The sequence below is a fragment of the Schistocerca piceifrons genome, chromosome 1 (assembly GCF_021461385.2).
Source record: "Schistocerca piceifrons isolate TAMUIC-IGC-003096 chromosome 1, iqSchPice1.1, whole genome shotgun sequence".
Lineage (NCBI taxonomy): Eukaryota > Metazoa > Arthropoda > Insecta > Orthoptera > Acrididae > Schistocerca > Schistocerca piceifrons.
The window spans coordinates 1,164,175,447-1,164,193,501 of NC_060138.1; the positions used below are offsets into that span (position 1 = coordinate 1,164,175,447).

Genomic DNA, 18,055 nt, shown 5'->3' on the forward strand with positions numbered 1-18,055 from the left:
TTTAACTACATTGAAAGCCGAGGCGCATTTAAGTGCCTTCAGCAATGACGAGACTTTCATTTAAATGAAATTTTCAACTATCCAGGCAAGTTCGTCTCGATATTCAACTTCAAAACACGTGCTTGCAGAGACGGAAACGTCGCGGCAAATAGCCCAGACAGTTAATCGTAAACAAAAATCAACAAGTGACAATAGTGTGTTTGTGACGTAAATGCGTAGTGAGATGTGCGTGCAAGCCACAGCAGTGAATTAATAAGCAAATTTCGCCAGTGACTACAAGAAAACCTAAGTAAACGTTCTTATAAATCCACAACGTAGTATGTAAACAGTATAATGTACTCGGAAATAAAAAATTCACAAAATTTTCCTGATACCCATAAGTCGCTTGAAAACAAATTTTAATCAAGTACAGCTCAGAAAGATCAGCTACAGCAATGGTAAGCTACAGATGGGCCATAAACCATATGTTTTTCTTAATTATGTTGTATTCTACAAAGAATACAGTACTGACGTCGTCTCAACATCCCTGTACTGCAGATGGCATGCTGTTGCAAGTGTATCTCACTATTGTAGCTCAAACGAAAGGAGCAAATAGACGAGAATGAAACAAGCAAACATAGGCCCACATATGCAGTCGTTCCAATGACATAAACTTAATGCCCAATATGACTATTGAGGAATATGTAGAACGAATCTTCGACAACAAGTGTATCGGTCGTGGCTCACCAATATCCTGGCCTTCCATGTCCCCTGACCTGAACCTGTTTGATTTTTTATGCGTGGGATATTTAAAAACTTTGGTGTCTTCCAGCCTTGCTGACAGAGTTGATGGGCTCTGGAAACACGTTGTGGATTATAATATATCCAGAACAAAGCTGGGATTTTTGAATGTGTATGGGAATCAATGAGAAGACGTGCTGAAACCTGCCTTCAATGGTGGTCGCGTGGAATACCTGTTGTAAAGTGTTTGTCCTTAACTGCATATCTGCAGTTTAGATCCTCAGGGATTCTGTTATAAGATGTTTCTCTACTGTCGTAATACTTCATATCAGGGAATCTATTGGTTTCCCCACCTATGTTTAGTAGTATTACTAACCTTTTCCCCACATCTCCTCTCATGTACACGTTTAGCCCATATGTCTCTCAAATCTCCTTTTCCCTACTCTCTGTGCCCACCCCTTCCTCTTCCCATCTTTCTCTTTGCCTCTTCCTCCCGTATCTATCTGTCCATCTCCCTGTCTGTTCTCCTCACCCTTCTCTTTTTCCATCTCCTCTACATCCCCTTCCTGATCATATATTCATCCTCCCTCCACCAATATCCTCCTCCCCCTCTCTGTCCATCTCTTTCTCCCCACACCCTCAATGTTCAGTATCGCCTCCCCCTCTCTCTGACCATCCCCTCTTCCTTCAGTCACTGACCATCTCCTTCTTCCCCTTCTCCCAGTCCCATTTACTCCTACCCCTCTCTGTTTCTTCACCTCTCTCCATCCAGCCTGTGACTGGGAAACCATTGTATACCTCTAATGTGTAGGCTGGACATCTAAGGTGGGTGGTCAGGCAGGGCGATACTATTCACACAAAACATGCCTGTCGCTCAGGACAGCCTACATGGGGGGGGGGGGGGGGATAGAAACATGTTTCTCCCTGTATCTTTGCCCCTATTGGAGATAAGATCTTATAAAGCTCCACAGTGCTGGTACTCTTGAGACCTGCTGTTTCTGTGCCAGACTTGGTTGAAATCAATTCTGGATTTTCGGAGGAGTTCCCAGACTCACACAAATACACTCTGCTTTGTATGTATAATAACAGATTTGCTTGTTTCATTGTCCTTTACTTGCTCCTTTTGTTTGTACCTACAATAGTGGAACATCCTGTGGACTAGTGGCTGACTTGTAGACATTCACAAGGGACACATAAGAGGATATGTCCAACTGGCGTACGTCAACTAAGCAACAAAAAATCTGATTTCAACCATTTCCCCATCCATGTTAAATTTTGTACATATATATTTCAGAAGCAACAGAAGAAAAACTCACTGATGGTGCCATGCCATGACTGTGGTGAAATATCTTTGGAGAAAAAAGCAAATTTGTGTTCTTGCATGAAGGCGGACCCTTCATTATTATTTTCCACAAGTAAGGGAACAGAGCTTAAACTGATAGGAACAGCTTCCCAAAAACTAAAGTCTTATTCTGCCGCAGCATCAACATAATTTTGACAGTATTTAGTCCCCTGCTCTAGAGATTAAACAAACACTCAGGTGCAGCAGGAAAAGAGGCCATCCACCAACTTCCGCAATCAAAAGCCAAGACTGCTGTTGCCACTGTTGGCGCCACACATACGAGGCATTTATTTATTTTTCCGAATCGACGGTCCTGTTAACCGTCAATGCGTAAATTTTTCTGGAAATAATATTCTTATGTGTATAGAATGTTCACAATGTCGTTACTGTTGTGATCTTCAATCCGAAGGCAAATTCTACACCCTACTCTGTCCTTGCAAGACTGTTCATCTTTGCAAACTACGGTCATTTTAACTGCTTATTGTACTCAGACCATGGTCTCCCATTACAACTTTACCCCTCCCCCCATACACACTCCCTCCAAACTGAATGTACCTTTGAACACGGTACACTCCCCAGTCAGCGTTTTGCGACTCTGCACTCCCTCGCCATGTGCGTCTTTTCAGGCGTGCATTTCGGCCCTGACCTCATTTCTATGGAGACGATGCAGTCGCGCAGGTGAGGTGCACTTGAAACAGGAGGATATTCGGCGTACTGACTGGCCTGCCCGTTCCCCCGTCATAAATCCCATCAGGCACCTGTGGGATGCGGTGGGTGGACGTACTGCAGCAAGCAAGTTCACGTGCACCAACGACCATAGAGCAGGTGTCAACATAGTTGGTCGGGGAATGGAACGCCCCACCAAAAGAATTTCTCACCAAGTTCCTTTCCAGCACGTAGGCACGTTGGGCAGCATGGATTGACTTCCGTAATCATTAAACACCCTGTTAAGAACTACAATGAAGTGCCAAAGAAATTGGCATAGGCATGCGTATTCAAGTACAGAGGCATGTATACAGGCAGTATACGGCGCTGCGGTCGGCAGCGCCTATATAAGACAATAGGCGTCTGGCGCAGTTGTTAGATCGGTTGCTGCTGCTAAAATGGCAGGCTATCAAGATTTAAGTGACCAGAATGAGATTTACACTCTGCAGCGGAGTGTGCGCTGATATGAAACTTCCTGGCAGATTAAAACTGTGTGCCGGACCGAGACTCGAACTCGGGGCCCTTGCCTTTCGCGGGCAAGTGCTCTACCAACTGAGCTACCCAAGCACGACTCACGCCCCGTCCTCACAGCTTTACTTCTGCCAGTATCTCGTCTCCTACCTTCCAAACTTAACAGAAGCTCTCCTGATAAACCTTTCTTTCAGGAGTGCTTGTTCTGCAAGGTTCGCAGGAGAGCTTCTGTAAAGTTTGGAAGGTAGGAGACGAGGTACTGGCAGATGTAAAGCTGTGAGGACGGGGCGTGAGTCGTGCTTGGGTAGCTCAGTTGGTAGAGCACTTCCCCGCGAAAGGCAAAGGTCCCGAGTTCGAGTCTCGATCCGGCACACAGTTTTAATCTGCCAGGAAGTTTCAAGATTTAAGTGAGTTTGAACGTGGAGTTACAGTCGGCGCACGAGTGATGGGACACAGCGTCAAAAATGGTTCAAATGGCTCTGAGCACTATGGGACTTAACTTCTGTGGTCATCAGTCCCCTAGAACTTAGAACTACTTAAACCTAACTAACCTAAGGACATCACACCCATCCATGCCCGAGGCAGGATTCGAACCTGCGACCGTAGCAGTCCCGCGGTTCCGACACAGCGTCTCCGAGGTGGCGATGAAGTGCGGATTTTCCCCTACGACCATTTCACGAGTGGACCGTGAATCTCAGGAATCCGATAAAACATCAAATCTCTGATATCGCTGCGGCCGGAAAAGATTCTGCAAGAACGTGACTAACGACGACTCAATAGAATCGTTCAACGTGACAGAAGTGCAACCCTTCCGCAAAATTCCTGCATTTCAATGCTGGGTCATCAACAAGTGTCAGCGTGCTGACCATTCAACGAAAGATCTTCGATATGGGCTTTTGGAGCCGAAGGGCCGCTCGTGCACCCTTGATGACTGCACGGCACAAAGCTTTACTCCTCGTTCAAAATGGTTCAAATGGCTCTAAGCACTATGGGACTTAACATCTGAGGTCATCAGTCCCTTAGAACCACTTAAATTAACTAACCTAAGAACATGACACATATCCATGCCCGAGGCAGGATTCGAACCTGCGACCGTAGCGGTCACGCGTTCCCGACTGAAGCGCCTAGAACCCGCTCAACTACAGCGCCCGGCTTTACGCCTCGCCTGGGCCCATCAACACCAATATTGGACTTCAGATGACTGAAAACATGTTGCCTGGTCGAACGAGTCTGTTTCAAATTGTATTGAGCGGATGGACGTATATGATTATGGAGACAACCTCATGAATCCATGCACCTTGCATGTCAGCGAGCAATGTTCAAGCTGGTAGAGGCTCCTTAAAGGTGTGGGGCGTATGCAGTTGGAGTGACATGGGACCCCCGATACATATAGATACGACTGTGACAGGTGTCACGTACGTAAGCATCCTGTCTGATCATCTCCATCCATTCATATCTATTGTGCATTCCGACAGACTCGGGCAATTCCAGAAATGCTACAGAGTGGCTCTTCTGAGTTTAAACACTTCTGCTGGTCACCAAACTCCCCAGATATGAACATTGTTGAACATATCTGCGATGCCTTGCAACGTGCTATTCAGAAGAGACCTCCATCCCCTCGTACTCTTACAAATTTATGGTCAGCTCTCCAGGATTCATGGTGTCAGTTTCCTCCAGCACTACTTCAGACATTAGTCGAGTCCATGCCACGCCGTGTTGCGGCACTTCTGCTTGCTCACGGGGGCCCTACACGATATTAGGCAGTTTCTTTGGCTCTTCAGTGTTCTTCAGAGGGGAGCGTTGTTCACGCCAGTTTGCAGTCATCGATTGCGACGACAGCGTTGTCCTACTTCAGATCCAGCTGCACAAGTTGTATTAAAAGACAGAACTGCATCGAAGTTTACAGTCAACTGTACATTTCACAGTCAATTTTACACTCGGAGATGAGACTATCATTTGGTATTGAATCAAGTGATAAGTTAGAGCTCAGCAACAGGAAGAAATACATGAGTGACATTATTGTGGGTACAGATTGTCTATTTCAGACTGCTGAAGTTTTAATAAAGTTATTTAAGATTTTGTGTGTGCTGTAGTAGCCAATAGACCTCCTCCAGAAGTAAGTCTAACCTTGCTAGAGCCCACTACAGTTCTACGATTGTCTCAAGTGGTTTTTCTTTCGTTATGCTCTACAGTTAGACTTTAATTGTTGTGGCGTAACAAGCTAGTTACGCCACACTGAGAAGGGAGCCGAAAGGCACGCGTACACACACGCCGACTGGCGTCAAGTCTGGAACAGGATACGTTATGACTGCTATCAAGAAAATACGTAGCTTTGGAATATACTTAACTTTATTCTTTGTTGGTTTACAACGTTCTTCTTGAGACATTTATACGATAACTCTCAAACTAGGTAAGGCTATGGCGCCTTGCTAGGTCGTAGCCATGGACTTAGCAGAAGGCTATTCTAACTGTCTCTCGGCAAATGAGAGGAATTCTTCGTCCGTATTGTCGCTAGCAATGTCGTCCGTACAACTGGGGAGAGTGGTCGTCCGTATCTCGAGACCTGCCTTGTGGTGGCGCTCGGTCTGCGATCACCCAGTGGCGACACGCGGGTCCGACATGTACTAAATGGACCGCGGCCGATTTAAGCTACCACCTAGCAAGTGTGGTGTCTGGCTGTGACACCACATTAATCATTTACGTAAGCTGAACTAACTTGGCGAAGCTGTCTTGAAAATTTGAAATCAGTAAGCATAACAGGAAAGAAGTTCATATGAATTCTTACACAAAGTTGAATTTAACAATAATGAAAGACTTTCACCATAACAGTTCGGAAGCCAGTTCAGTCTTCGCCTTCGCTCATAGACGCAGCTGTTCAAACGGTTAGCAGTTCCATAATACAAATAGAACGGGGAACATTTACTCTGTAAAATAATTATGGGATACAGTCTATTAATGCAAGCGAACATGGAGGAAAGCCAATCCTGACCGTAAATTAATCATTTGCAAACAGAAAAGTCATTTCATTTTAATATATATCCTCTAATCGGCATGTGATTAACCATAAGCCTTTAAACCAATGGCTTGGAACAGTCAAATGTTGATAGCATTTTAGTTCTGCAATAGAAATGTTAAATACATTTGTAATGAAGCCAGTAAAATTTTTAACTATTCAGCTTAGCGTACAGAAGTGTTTTATAAGTCTTTTCTTCTTTCACTAGCACAACAGGGAGCGCAACAGGTAGCGCAAAGGCTAGTAATGTGCAAGACACTGTTTACGTAAAAATGTATAACCAAATGCAAGAGAAATATTGATAATATGACTGATGATTTAAAAAAAAAAGACCCATTTTTAAAAACCTTGATACAGTTATATCTAGTAGAACATGGTTCAGCTAAAGAATTAACCTTTAGTTATTCTACTAATATGCCGATGCATCGAACACATGCGATCATCATCATCATCATCATCATTTAAGACTGATTATGCCTTTCAGCGTTCAGTCTGGAGCATAGTCCCCCTTATAAAATTCCTGCATGATCCCCTATTCAGTGCTAACATTGGTGCCTCTTCTGATGTTAAGCCTATCACTTCAAAATCATTCTTAACCGAATCCAGTTACCTTCTCCTTGGTCTGCCCCGACTCCTCCTACCCTCTACTGCTGAACCCATGAGTCTCTTGGGTAACCTTGCTTCTCCCATGCGTGTAACATGACCCCACCATCTAAGCCTGTTCGCCCTGACTGCTACATCTATAGAGTTCATTCCCAGTTTTTCTTTGATTTCCTCATTGTGGACACCCTCCTGCCATTGTTCCCATCTACTAGTACCTGCAATCATCCTAGCTACTTTCATATCCGTAACCTCAGCCTTGTTGATAAGGTAACCTGAATCCACCCAGCTTTCGCTCCCGTACAACAAAGTTGTTCGAAAGATTGAACGGTGCACAGATAACCTAGTCTTGGTACTGACTTCTTTCTTGCAGAATAGAGTAGATCGTAGCTGAGCGCTCACTGCATTAGCCTTGCTACACCTCGCTTCCAGTTCTTTCACTATGTTGCCATCCTGTGAGAATATGCATCCTAAGTACTTGAAACCGTCCACCTGTTCTAACTTTGTTCCTCCTATTTGGCACTCAATCCGCTTATATCTCTTTCCCACTGACATTACTTTCGTTTTGGAGATGCTAATCTTCATACCATAGTCCTTACATTTCTGATGTAGCTCTGAAATATTACTTTGCAAACTTTCAATCGAATCTGCCATCACAACTCAGTCATCCGCATATGCGAGACTGCTTATTTTGTGTTCACATATCTTAATGTCACCCAGTCAGTCTATTGTTTTCAACATATGATCCATAAATAATATGAACAGGTTGCAGCCTTGTCTTACCCCTGAAACTACTCAGAACCATGAACTCAATTTACCGTCAACTCTAACTGCTGCCTGACCATCCATGTAAAGACCTTTAATTGCTTGCACACACATGCGATGCTCACATTTATGAGTGCGGCCTAGTGTCTTAAACATACGTAAATTAGTTCCGTAACCTGTCCCAATCATTAACGGCCAACATTCTGCAGAAAGCGGTTGCGTCCAATCACTGCACACAGAAAAGGGTACACCCTGCGCTGACCGGAATTTACTTCACACCACTAACCCTGAGTCGTATCACATATCATATATCATCAATTGATGCCGGACACGCGGATCTATACTGTACTTAGAACATATTAAACCTCTGAAACTAGTCGTCTTGAGACTTGACCACCACATCTGATAGGCATGTGACGACTCAAATCAAAATCGTCGCTGCACAACTTGCAGACATGCAATTAACGGCGCCACCGCTAAGCACACACTGACTATCAGTACGCGGTCTGTCCAAAAAATTGCGAAACTTTGTCCAAAAAATGTTTCTACGCTTACCTCTTGCTTATTGTGCATGGTCTCCTTCGAAATACTCTCGCCGGCCGGAGTGACCGTGCGGTTCTAGGCGCTACAGTCTAACATAAGAAATAATTTACTTTTTAACATTTTCTTTGCAGAATTTATGGTATTGTGGCCTCAAATGACGGTAGGATTTTTTGTAAAATTTTATTTTATTTTTCACAACTTTTTTCTCTTCTGGTACTCAGGAGTACCGTCAGACTCCATGGACAGAATCACAACATGCGCAGAAAAATGCTCCAATTTTTATAACTTGTACTTTATTCCACATAAATATTAAATATTTTTACATTAGAAAATTAATTAACAGAAATATGATATTTCAGATTTTGTTTTTTAAATTTCGCATGAATTTATTCTAGAGCAACTTCACAATACATAGTAACTTAGCTATACGTTTTTGACAGTATATACATATCACATATTTAGTGATACCTCATGAAATTCTAGGAAACAGTTATTTTTCTCATTGCAGCCCAAATACACTTTACATGTACTACATTGTGAATGTGGTGTCGACTGAATTATATTTTTCGCACACATTGCGCATCGTCCTCTTTTACAACTGAACACTACAAAATGATTTCCTAGGTTGCCAAGACGTACATCCTTCGGAACAGAAAAGTTATCCTTTCTTCTCTTTGAGGGAGTTATTTCATCTTTACCAGAGTTTCTCTTTCTGATATTTGGCACTTGCTGTTCATTCATTAGCCCTAGTGCCACAGCATGCCTGAATTCCAGAAGTGGCAATGCCCCATGTAGATAACTGAAAATGACGTAGGCATTGTCAAAAGCAATTTCTATTGCTCCCCAGAAGAGACGGTGCCACCATTTCTTTGATCGCTTGTCAAGACCATAAGTTGAACGTAATGTGTCTGCATGATACACACCACCTATGTTTTTATTGTAATCACATACAGTAACTGGACATGGTATAGTCATAATAGTTCCAATCTTTTTCCTTTTTCTTGTCACTACGCTCCGTTCAGTGCCATGGAAGTTTGACGCAATATACACTACTTTGTTTTCCCTCCAGTGAAATACTGTTAGGTCTGAAGATGAGACTCTGTGATTTGATTCCCCACGCTTTAGACACTTTTCTTTAGGTAAATTCCCTGACAAACCTTTCCTGTTTGTTCTAATTGTTCCACAGGCAAATGTATTTACGGATTTCTGTGTGAGAAAAAGTGGACAGAACAACTAGTGAGAGGTAACGCAATGTTGCTACAATAAAGTGTTCGCACAACCTGACGGTGCTAATAAGTCCACCTTAAATTTTCCACTTTATCTCATTCACTTGTAACGTAATGCTTCAAACTATTGTAAAAAACAAAGAAGGTAAGTATGTACAATGGAAAACTCAACGGAAGTTCCAATAAATTGCGCACAAATTCAGGCAGCACCATGGAAACAAGCACATACAATCTTCTGTTTTCACAGCAGCGCGCGAAAAACAATTTCAAGCTCTGACCGCCAGAGAGGTCTATGTATTGCACAATAACATCTATGAAACAGTAGAGCAGAGTTACTGTTACGTACCGACAGACTCTCAGATCACGAAACCGCACCACGAGAAAATAATGAGAGTCAAAACTTACTGGTACTTTTAAGTACCGTCAAGCAACAAAGGGTTAATTAGTTCTAAGTTCTAGGCGTCTGATGACCTCAGAAGTTAAGTCGCATAGTGCTCAGAGCCATTTGAACCATTTTTGAAATACTCTCCTCCACAATTAATGCACCGCTCCCAACGCCGTTTCCACTTCTGGAAGCAGTCTTGGTACGCCTCCTGCTAGGTCGCGCCAAGCGCCGTCTGTCAGTTTTATTTTATCTCATCTATCGTTGCAAATCTTCGTCCTTTCGACGGAGATGTCAACTTTGGAAGTAAAAAAAGTCCACAGGGGCCAGGTCTGAAGAGTACGGAGGACGAGGCAATAGTTACGCACAACAGGGATGAATGTGCGGGTACGACGTTATCATGATGCAAGAGCCATGAATTGTCTCGCCGCTTTTTAGGCCGCTCTCACAATTTCTCGCAGGCGTCTCAGCACGTCCCGACAGTACCATCGATTAACAGTTTGCCGTTGTGGCACGAATTCATGATGAACCAATCCTTCGAAGTCAAAGAAAACTATGAGCATGGCTTTGACATTTGATCTGACCTGACGAGCTTTTTTTAAATCTTGGAAAGCCTTTCCCGACCCATTGTGAAGACTGAACCTTGGTCTCACAACTTAACCGCTGAACCGCGTCTCATCACCAATTATGATTCTATTAAGGAACATCTCGTTCTCATTTGCGCCATCCAAAAGCTCTTCGCAGACTGCGAGGCGGAAGTCCGTCTGGTCTTGAGCCATGAGCCGTGGCACCAACTTGACGGTAACATGATGCGTTCCAAGATGCTGTGGCAGGTTCTCATGACATCATACAACTGAAATGTTATATTCTTCTGCAGTCTCCCGGGCAGGCGTTCTACGATTGGCACGCACAATTTCGTTGACGTTGACACCCACCTACGTAGGGAGAAATGATCATCATGATAAAATAAGAGAAATCAGAGCTCGACCGGAAAGATTTAGGTGTTCCTTTTTCCCACGCGCTATTCGAGAGTGGAATGGTAGAGAAGTAGTATGAAAATGGTTCGAAGAACCCTCTGCCAGGCACTTAAGTGTGAATTGCAGAGTAACCATGTAGTTGTAGATGCAGAAATGAGTGCCGTCGGTAGACGCAGAAGGGTGTCCTGAACGAGGGTCATCTTTAAATTCCACCCGGACATTTTTAAATCGTGTGGACCATTCTTAACACCGAGTACTGCTTACGCACTCATCACCGTAGGCTTCCTGCATCATTTGGTGTGTCTCTGTAAAGGTTTAATTGATTTTCACGCAAAATTTATTGCAGACGCGTTACTTCTTTAACTCAATACAGCAATGAACAATAACTAACAAACATACAACAATGAAACGTCGGCAGGTACACATTGAACACAGGCGTGTGCAGGGATGCCAACCGCATTTCGCTTCAACACACCATTGGCGCGATGATGATGATGTTTAGTTTGTGAGGAGCTCAACTGCGCAGTCATCAGAGCCCGTCCCAATTTTGACACAGTCCAATTTGTTTCAAATGGTTCAAATGGCTCTGAGCACTATGGGACTTAACATCTGAGGTCATCAGTCGCCTAGAACTTAGAACTACTTAAACCTAACTAACCTAAGAACATCACACACATCCATGGCCGAGGCAGGATTCGAACCTGCGACCGTAGCGGACGCGCGGTTCCAGACAGAAGCGCCTAGAACGGCTCGGCCACAGCGGCCGGCTAATTTATCCACAGTCACGAATGATGATGATGATGATGATGAAATGATGAGGACAACACAAACACTGAGTCCCCGGGCAGGGAAAATTCCCAACCAATCCGCGAATCGACGCGCGGGGTAGCCGCGCGGTCTCAGGCGTCTTGTCGCGGTCTGCGCGGCTCCCCCATCGGAGGTTCGAGTCCTCCCTGGGGCACGAGTGTGTGTGTCGTCCTTAGCGTTAGTTTAAGTTAGATTAAGTAGTGTGTAAGCTTAGGGACCGATGACCTCAGCAGTTTGGTCCCGTAAGACCTTACCACAAATTTCCAAAAATTTTTCCGGCTACGAATCGAACCCAGGACCCTGTGATCCAGAGGTAGCAACGCTAGCCACTAGACCACGAGCCGCGGACTCCATTGGTGCGAGAATACGAATCTTCCAGAATTTTCTGAACATACCTCTTAGTTGTATATCAGAGTCAGTGGGACTTACGAGGGTTTCTGTCTGACTGCCCATCGAGACAGCAAGAGAGAAACCCTAGCCGCCTGGGACACGGAACCATAATGTCTTCGTAGCGCCAGAGCCACGTCACGTTGGCGGTAACATGCAGTGATGATCACAGTAGATCTAGCGCACTCGAGAAAGTATCAAACTATCTCAGTATCGAAGTAGAATTTGACTGACTGTAGTCGAAGAGATGGATGAGAATGGTTGTAATGTTCTTTTAGCTCATGCAGGCTTCAAGGTTCACATAAGACCCTGAGAGTGTGTCAGCCAAGTTAGCCCATCTTGAGGTCACGCCCGTCAGAATGGTTATAGTGAAAGACAAATCAGAAGTGCGTTCCGATATCGACCAACCGTGTACGAGGTGAGTGATGATAAAACCGTGTTGGCACCAAAGTCTAACGGCTTTTTGCCTTACGCAGGGAGCAATTCCAATAAGAGTGGTCGTACTCTGCGGAAACATGGTGTGAAATATGTTTTCCGACCTCCATCTAAGATCGGAGTCCTTTTAGGTTTACGAAAGGCGGTTGTCTGTCATATTACTTGCAGTCGTGGCATATACAAATAGTATATTGGGCAACGAGGATCGTCGCTTACAACAGCCAAGCAAGTTCACCATTGCAGAACATTTTCATGGTGCTGATCATACTACGTAATAGTTTCTGCCACGCACTTTGCTACTGGAAGCAGTGAAATTAAATTAACAAGTAATCTTGTAAATAGAGATAGAGATTTTTGCTTAAATTCTGCATGATATCCTCTTTTTTCCCCAGTCAAAGGACTGATGGGCAGAGTTAATGCTACCACGTCCGTTGGTTGTTAATTTTCACCATCGATAACTTCTGACGTTGGTCGTCTTTGATTGTGTTGCGCGCCAGCGTTTACAGTGTGTGTGTGTGTGTGTGTGTGTGTGTGTGTGTTTTATCTTTCCGCAGTTTCTCTGAGAACCGAGTTATCAAATTCCCTTACACAGCTTTTACTTGCTGCAGTTTTGCCTTGGACAAGATGTGCTCCTGTTGTGCGGCTGTTGACGACATCAACGGGCTGCATCCCTGTTAGTTGTTTGTGCTGAAAATACATTGTTAAACAAATAATTAATAGTATTTAATACAGATGTGACAAAAAAGAGAATTACGCACATGCACACTATTTTTTAGCTTCAGCGTGTTGACATTGCAATGGGAACTCGATGAAATAATTTATGTAAATATGATTTGTTAAGGTAAGAGTGCTGAAGATTGAATGGGTAGATCATGTAACTAATGAGGAGGTACTGAATAGAATTGGGGAGAAGAGAAATTTGTAGCACAAGCTGAGTCAATGAAAGGATCGGTTGGTAGGACACATTCTAAGGCATCAAGGGATCACCAGTTCAGTACTGGAGGAAAGCGAGGGGGGTAAAAATCGTAAGCAGAAACCAAGAGATGAATACACTAAGCAGATTCAGAAGGATGTATGTTGCAGTAGGTACTGAGAGATGAAGAAGCTTGCACAGGATAGAGTAGCATGGAAAGCTGCATCAAACCAGTCTTTGGACTGCAGACCACAACAACAACAACAACAACAACAACAACATGGCCGGAAGAATAAAGATATGTGTTTTGAATCACGTAGTCCTGCAACAACGAGTAGAATACAGATATGCATTTAACTACGTTCTGCAATTTCCTTTCTGGACAAATGTAAAAAATTAAATTAAAAGAATATCTACACCACTTGGATATTCTGAAAATCACATTTAAGTGCTTGGCAGAGGGTTCATCGAACCACCTTCACAGTTCTCTGTTATTCCAATCTCGTATAGCGCGTGGAAAGAATGAACACCTATATCTTTCCGTACGAGATCTGATTTCCCTTTTTTATCATGGTGATCGTTTCTCCTTATGTAGGTCGGTGTCAACAAAATATTTTTGCATTCGGAGGAGAAAACTGGTGATTGGAATTTCGTGAGAAGATTCCGTCGCAAACGAAAAACGCCTTTCTTTTATTGATGTCCAGCCCAAATGCTGTATCATTTCTGTGACACTCTCTCCCACATTTCGCGAAAGTACAAAACGTCCTGCCCTTCTTTGAACTTTTTCGATGTACTCCGTCAGTCCTATCTTGTAAGGATTCCACATCGCGTAGCTGTATTCTAAAAGAGGAAATACAAGCGTAGTGTAGGCAGTCTCCTTAGTAGATCTGTTACATTTTCTAAGTGTCCTGCCAACAACACGCAGTCTTTGGTTAGCCTTCCCCACAACATTTTCTGTGTGTTCCTTCCAATTTAAACTGTTCGTAATTCTAATACCTAGGTATTTAGTTGAATTTTTGACTTTTAGATTAGACTGATTTATCGTGTAACCGAAGTTTAACAGTTTCCTTTTAGTACCCATGTGGATGACCTCACTCTTTTCGTTATTTAGGGTCAACTGCCACGTTTTGCATCATGCAGGTATCTTTTCTAAATCGTTTTGCAATTTGTTTTGAACTTCTGATTACTTTATTAGTCAATAAACGACAGTGTCAACTGCAAACAACCTAATACGGCTGCTCAGATTGCCTCCCAAATCGTTTCTATAGTTAAGGAACAGCAAATGGCCTATAACACTACCTTGGGGAACGCCAGAAATCACTTCTGTTTTACTCCGTGACTTTCCGTCAATTACTACGAACTGTGACCTCTCTGACAGGAAATTACAAATGCAGTCACATAACTGAGACGATATTCCATAAGCACACAATTTCACTACCAGCCGCTTTTGTGGTACAGTGTCAAAAGCTTTCCGGAAATCCAGAAATACGGAATCGATCTGAAATCCCTTGTCAATAGCACTCAACACTTCATGTGAATAAAGAGCTAGTTGTGTTTCACAGGAACGATGTTTTCTAAACCCATGTTGACTTTTTGTCAATAGACAGTTTTCTTGGAGGTAATTCAAAATGTTTGAACACAATATACGTTCCAAAATCCTGCTGCATATCGACGTTAACGGTATGGGTCTGTAATTTAGTGGATTACTCCTACTACCTTTCTTGAATATTGCTGTGACCTGAGAAACTTTCCAGTCTTTGGGTACGGATCTTTCGTAGAGCGAACGGTTGTATATGATTGTTATGTACGGAGCTAATGCATCAGCTACTTTGAAAGGAACCTAATTTGTATACTGTCTGGACCAGAAGGCTTGCTTTTATTGAGTGATTTAAGTTGCTTCACTACTCCGAGGATATTAACTTCTACGTTACTCATGTTGGCAGCTGTTCTCGATTCGAATTCTGGAATATTTACTTCGTCTTCTTTTGCGAAGGCATTTCGGAAGCCTGGGTTTAGTAACTCTGCTTTGGCATCACTGTCTTCGATAGTATCTCCATTGCTATCGCGCAGAAAGGCATTGATTGTTTCTTGCCGCTAACATACTTCACATACGACCAGAATCTCTGTGCGGCTGGTCCCGGCGGAGGTTCGAGTCCTCCTTCGGGCATGGGTGTGTGTGTTCGTTCCTAGGATAATTTAGTTTAAGTAGTGTGTAAGCTTAGGGACTGCTGACCTTAGCAGTTAAGTCCCATAAGATTTCACACACATTTGAACAATTTTGAACCAGAATCTCTTTGGATTTTCTGCCAGGTTTCGAGACAAAGTTTCGTTGTGTAAACTGTTATAAGCATCTCGCATTGAACTCCGCGCTAAATTTCGAGCTTCTATAAAAGATCGCCAGTCTTGGCGATTTTGCGTCTGTTTAAATTTGGCATGTTTGTTTCGTCGTTTCTGCGACAGTGTTCTAACCCGTTTTCTGTACCAAGGAGGATCAGCTCCGTCGTTTGTTAATTTATTTGGTATAAATCTCTCAATTGCTGCCGATACTATTTCTTTGAATTCAAGCCATATCTGGTCTACACTAATATTATTAATTTGGAATGATTGGAGATTGTCTCTCAGGAAGGCGTCAAGAGAATTTTTATCTGCTTTTTTGGTTCAAATGGTTCAAATGGCTCTGAGCACTATGGGACTTAACTGCTGAGGTCATCAGTCTCCTAGAACTTAGAACTACTTAAACCTAACTAACCTAAGGACATCACACACATCCATGCCCGAGGCAGGATTCTAACTTGCGACCGTAGCGGTCACGCGGTTCCAAACTGACTGCTTTTTTGATTAGGTATATTTTTCGCTTATTTTTGGAGGATTTGGGGATTAAAATATTCAATCTCGCTATGACAACCCTGTGTTCACTAATCACTGTAATGGTTTTGATGCTCGTTACTAACTCAGGATTATTTGTTACTAAGAGGTCAAGTGTGTTTTTTCCAGCCGTTTATTATTCGCGTGGACTCATGAACTAACTGCTCGAAATAATTTTCAGAGAATGCGTTTAGCACAATTTCGGATGATATTTCATGCGTACCTCTGGAATTAAACATGTATTTTCGCCAATGTATCGAGGGTAAATTAAAGTCACCACCAACTATTATCGTATGAGTCGACAAAGGAATTTAGATAAGAGGTAAGATACACGGAGACTTAGGAATATGTTTATTGAATTTATATAAAGCATACAAAACGTGCGTTATTTCGGTAAAGTGGCCCAGGGAAAGTAGCAGACCTGACTGCAGTAGTTGGCCACGTGACCAAGCTCGGGAGTAAACGATCAGAAGGGACCTCCTAGTCCCTTCATCGCTGTCGTAGGCGGAGTGAAGAAGAGTGATCTCTGTGGATAACCTTGCTAGGACTACGAGGTCGACGAGCCACATGTGTTAAAGTTGCTCAGGGCAGTTGTATTATGGTGCGACTATAGGTGACCACATTGGGACATTACAGTACTATGCGAGTGAATGGTAGGACTGATATCAGTGAGCTCGCACTGTACTCGATATTGCCTGTCTCTGTAAAGTTTCCGAACCGTATCACTTGTTTTCACCGGTTGTACCCTCCCATAGTGGCATCGACAATTCCGCACTACCGTTGCCACCGAGTTTCATTCTGCAGCCGGCCGGAGTGGCCGAGCGGTTCTAGGCGCTACAGTCTGGATCCGCGCGACCGCTGCGGTCGCAGGTTCGAATCCAGCCTCGGGCATGGATGTGTGTGATGTCCTTCGGTTAGTTAGGTTTAAGTAGTTCTAAGTTCTGGGGGACTGATGACCTCAGCAGATAAGTCTCATAGTGCTCAAAGCCATTTGAACCATTTTTTTTATTCTGCGTGCCAGATAATACAGTGCGCCTTCTCTCCTGATTTGTAGTCATTTTGTTGCACTCCAAGCCAAATATGCAACAAAAAAATGCACTCCGTCTTCAGGCCACAAGTGGCCCATCGGGACCATCCGACCGCCGTATCATCCTCAGTGGAGGATGCGGATAGGAGGGGCGTGTGGTCAACACACCGCTCTCCCGGTCGTTATGATGATTTTCTTTGACCGGAGCCGCTACTATTCCGTCGAGTAGCTCCTCAATTGGGATCACTAGGCTGAGTGCACCCCGAAAAATGGCAACAGCTCATGGCGGCCCGGTTGGTCACCCATCCAAGTGCCGGCCACGCCTGACAGCGCTTAACTTCGGTGATCTGACGGGAACCGGTGTACCCACTGCGGCAAGGCCGTTGCCCTAATATGCAACAAAGGAAAGAAATAAAACTTTTGAGTGGTGCTAAACGATTTGCAACGAACCAAGACTCTGTTCTGCAATAGTTTCCAAGTTACGCTTTTTGAAATGATAGCGGCACCTTCAGAATACCCCGTGCAGTTAGAAGTAACGACAGTCGAGCCGCGATTGCGTCAGCCTCTGCAGTGTGTTCACAAGACGTCCTGCGGTAGTGGCAAGCTGTTATGCTTTTGCTTCGCACGTGCTGATAATTAAAACTCAACTTCATTTCGTGTCACTGCTATTAAACGAAGCATTTGTCCCTCCAAATGTGGTAGTTAAGCGCAAGAATCCGGCAAACGTTTTATTTCTGCGCTGTGATTCTCGGAAGGCAGAAGACGCTGCATCTGTGAGGCAGTGATTTGTGGACAGTGACGTTTCTGAAATGGAATGGTCTGCCTAGACTCCCGACCTCAACACAGTAATGCATTTTTGCCATGAGTGACCCCATCC

General features: G+C 43.7%; 1 protein-coding gene and 1 pseudogene across 1 annotated transcript in view; one reads left to right on the plus strand and one right to left on the minus strand.

Annotated features, from left to right (window-relative positions):
• Positions 1-18,055, plus strand: part of LOC124781209 (scoloptoxin SSD14) — a 534,282-nt gene that overhangs the window by 23,341 nt on the left and 492,886 nt on the right. The window lies entirely within an intron of this gene.
• LOC124728985 lies at positions 17,449-17,566 on the minus strand (annotated as a pseudogene).